General features: G+C 39.6%; 1 pseudogene; it reads left to right on the plus strand.

The window, feature by feature from the left end:
- The first annotated feature begins 1,731 nt into the window (after window positions 1–1,731).
- Window positions 1,732–2,462, plus strand: LOC138398042 (actin-related protein 10 pseudogene; annotated as a pseudogene).
- Window positions 2,463–4,188: the final 1,726 nt, after the last annotated feature.

Genomic DNA, 4,188 nt, shown 5'->3' on the forward strand with positions numbered 1-4,188 from the left:
CTATCTACGTATCTATCTACCAATCTGTTTCTGTTAATTGCAAGCCAGCTGCCAGCTGGGATAAGTTTGTGGAGTAATACTTGAGTCCGAGCGACATTGCCAAGGACTGGGTTCAATAAAAAATATTTTTTAAGGTTGGCAATAGGCAATATCCTTACAGTTTTCTGGGTCACTGTCATAAACTAGAATTCTAAGAACATAATAATTTAGTCTAAGGGAGGATCAAATTCAATAGTTTGTCCCTGGTGGCGATGTCAAAGTACTGTATAGTTGGTGGGAAAGCTTTGTCCTCAGGGAATACTGCACACCTGATACTGTGCAAGAAATAGGGGATAGAAGGATTGTTGGTCAAATAATGCAAATGCAGGCAGGCCAGGCTGCGTGTATATTATAATGAGCTGTATCCTTTTTTAAAAAAAATTCAGAATATTACGGGGGTACAAACATTTTGGTTATATAAATTGCTTTTGTACCGTTTGAGTCAAAGTTGTAAGTGTGCCCATCTCACTGATAGTGTGCATTGTACCCGTTAGGTGTGAATTTACCCACCCCCTCTTCACTCCTCCCACCTGCTTGATTTCCAATGAATGTTATTTCCATATGTGTACTTAAATGTTGATTGATTAGTTCCAATTTAATGGTGAGTACATGTGGTGTTTATTTTCCCATTCTTGTGATACTTCACTAAGAAGAATGGTTTCCAGATCCATCCAAGTTAATACAAGAAGTATTAGTTCACCACTTTTTTAATGGCTGAGTAGTACTCCATGGCACACATATACCACATTTTATTAATCCACTCATGTATTGATGGGCACATGGTTATTTCCACATCTTTATAATTGTGACTTGTGCTGCTATACACATTTGAGTGCAGGTGTCTTTTATAGAATGTCTTTTTTTCCTTTGGGTAAATACCCAGTAGAACTATTAATACCATTTGATAGTTCTACTTTTAGTTCTTTGAGGTATCTCCATACTACTTTCCATAAGGGTTGTACTTGTGTTCTTATATTGTATGACTTGGAAGGCCCAGGAAAGATTAGATTACCTTAAGTACTTCCTTCACGCCCCGCACCTGGAGAACAAACCCCTGTGGGCCACAGAGCCCATGTCCCCTCCTCTTGGTCTTCCTTGACGCCATGCCACTCTATGAGGGCCTGGGGAGTGGCCGGGAGAAAACAGCAGTGATGGTTGACCTGGGAAAGACCTTTACCAAGTGTGGATTTGCTGGAGAAACTAGTTGGAGATGCATAATTTCCAGTATGATAAAAACAGCTGGCATGCCTAAGCCTATCAAAGTTGTTCAGTATAGTATCAATACAGAAGAATTATATTCCTACCTAAAGGAATTTATCCACATCCTGTATTTTAGGCATCTATTGGTGAATCCCAGAGACTATGGAGTTGTAGCTGGTATTACATCATTCCCACTTCAGAGGACACTCGTTTGTGTTCTTTTCAAATATTTTGAGGTTCCATCTGTCTTACTTGTTCCAAGTCATCTAATACAGGAGTCCCAACCCTTTTGGCACCAGAGGCCGGTTTCATGAAGGACAATTTTCCCACCAATGGTGTGGGGAGTGGGAGTAGGCAGAGTTCAGGCGGTGATGCCAATGATGGGGAGTGGCTGTAAATACAGGTGAAGCTTCACTTGTCCGCCACTCATCTCCTGCTGTGGGGCTCCCCAGTTCCTAAGTTTCATGGAAGACAATTTTTCCACAGATGGTGATGGGGGTGGGAGGAGGCCCGGCAGAGCTCTGCAGCCCAGTCCCTAACAGGCCACGGATCGGAACCCATCTGGAGTCCGGGGAAGAGCGAGGGTTGAGGACTGCAGTCTTAGAGGACATTAAAGTGTGTTCTTGCTTTGTTAGTGATCTGAAGCGCATAAAAATCCAAGCAGCAAAGTTTAATAATGATGGGAATAATGAGCATCGCTCACCACTCCCAAATGTTGACTATCCGCTAGGTGGGGAGAAGATTTTACATGTTCTTGGATCAATCAAAGATTCGGTTGTGGAAATTCTTTTTGAACAAGATAATGAGAAGAGAAATCAGTTGCCACTTTAATATTGGATTCCCTTATGCAATGCCCAATAGATACCAGGAAGCAACTAACAGAATTTGGTAGTCATAGGTGGCACATCTATGTTGCCAGGATTTCTCCACAGATGGCTTGCAGAAATAAGGTATTTGGTAGAAAAACCAAAATATAAAAAACCGTCTGCACCCAGAGATTTCAAATTCATATTCCACCTGCAAAGACTAATTGCATGGCCTGGTTGGGAGGAGCTATTTTGGGAGCATTGCAAGATATACTTGGGAGCCGTTCTGTTTCAAAGGAATATTATGATTCTACACCTGATTGGTGTTCTTGCAATAACCCACCTTTGGAAATGATGTTTGATGTTGGGAAAGCTCAGCTGCCTCTGATGAAGAGATCATTTTCCACTGAGAAATAAAAGTTTGATTAAAAAAATAAAGTACTTCCTCCATGTAGGAGTGTGAGTCCTGAAATGCTATCATTACGGATTCACTCTTTTGTCTCCCCAAATGTCCATTACCATATGAATGTTCCTTTGGAGAATATAACTTGGAACAAACTCATACTCAGGTATTAGGGATATTCAGATATATTCCTTTTTCTAGGAAGAGAAAAACTTTTAAAGAGAATTAGTGTTATTCTCGGGAAGATGTTGAGTGTTGAAATAGAGAAAAAGGAGATATTGCATACTTCATAATTTTATTTGAGCTAATGCTAAATACACTATGTATTAATACTTAAAATTCTATGTATGCTGTGTTCTTCTGGTGTCCTTTGAAGTCATTTGAGGCAGACCCATATACGGAACGTGTCTTATAAAGCAATAATATAAGTAGTTAATAGCATTTATTAAAACCTGTTAACTGATAAGCATTCTTTTTATCAGCCCTATTCCAAGGCATATGTAAATTTTTGGAAAATGACAATGTGAATTCTGAACAGGACACAATAGTGTTTTCTTCAATAGGTACATGCTTAGAATTATAATTCTTTTGGTGGTTCCTTAATATGTTATGTACAATGGAATAATAAGGGATCAGTTTCTTCAGATAGTACAGCTAAAGCAACTTTATTGGCAGACTGCTTTCTGTCTCCCTTTTCTCCTACCCATTCCATTTTCTCTTTCTTTGGGAGCATATGGCCACCAAACTTGAGACCACATTTCCCAGAATCTTTGGTCAAGGTGCTCACAGACTAAGTTGTCACTAGTGGAATAGGAATAGAGGTGATTTGGACAATTTCTGCCTCATTTACTTAAAAATAAAAAGTATTCTGGATTTCCTCTCTTTTTCTTCTTCTTGGAAATACGAACATAATGTGCTTGTGATCCAGCTTCAACTAGGCAGATGAGAATAATACCATAGAGGAGGCCGGGTGTGGTGGCTCACGCCTGTAATCCTAGCACTCTGGGAGGCTGAGGCGGGCAGATTGTTTGAGCTCAGGAGTTCGAGACCAACCTGAGCAAGAGCAAGAACCCGTCTCTACCAAAAAAAAAAAAAAAAAAAAAAGAAAGAAATTATCTGGACAACTAGAAATATATAGAAAAAATTAGCTGGGCATGGTGGCGTATGCCTGTAGTCCCAGCTACTCTGGAGACTGAGGCAGAAGGATTGCTTGAGCCCAGGAGTTTGAGGTTGCTGTGAGCTAGGCTGACGCCCCGGCACTCACTCTAGCTCGGGCAACAGAGTGAGACTCTGTCTCAAAAAAAAAAAAAAAAAAAACTACCATTGAGAAGTGGTGAAGCAATGAGATGAAAGGAACCTATAAGTCTGAAGGACCTTGTGGATCAAAGCCACTCCAACAACCTTGAATACTCCCCTTGAGAATGCTTTATGAGAGGGAAGTAAATTATATCTCATATAGGCCAGTGTTTTTTTCCTACTTTGATAAAGTAGCTTAGCCTTTTTATTGTAACTATTATACTTCACTTTTTATGATTAAAATAAATAATCTCTTCTAATGAAAGACTTCAACAGATAGCCTAGTGTATGTGGTTGTTAATTGCCTCTGTAATTCATTGATGTGAAAAAAAAATTCTGAAAATGATGCAGTGGGTTGAATGCTGTCATAAATGTAATCACAAAATATTGTATAAGTGACCTAATGAACATATCTAATTAGGATGTAAACCAAGTGGGAAGGCA

The sequence above is a fragment of the Eulemur rufifrons genome, chromosome 17 (assembly GCF_041146395.1).
Source record: "Eulemur rufifrons isolate Redbay chromosome 17, OSU_ERuf_1, whole genome shotgun sequence".
Lineage (NCBI taxonomy): Eukaryota > Metazoa > Chordata > Mammalia > Primates > Lemuridae > Eulemur > Eulemur rufifrons.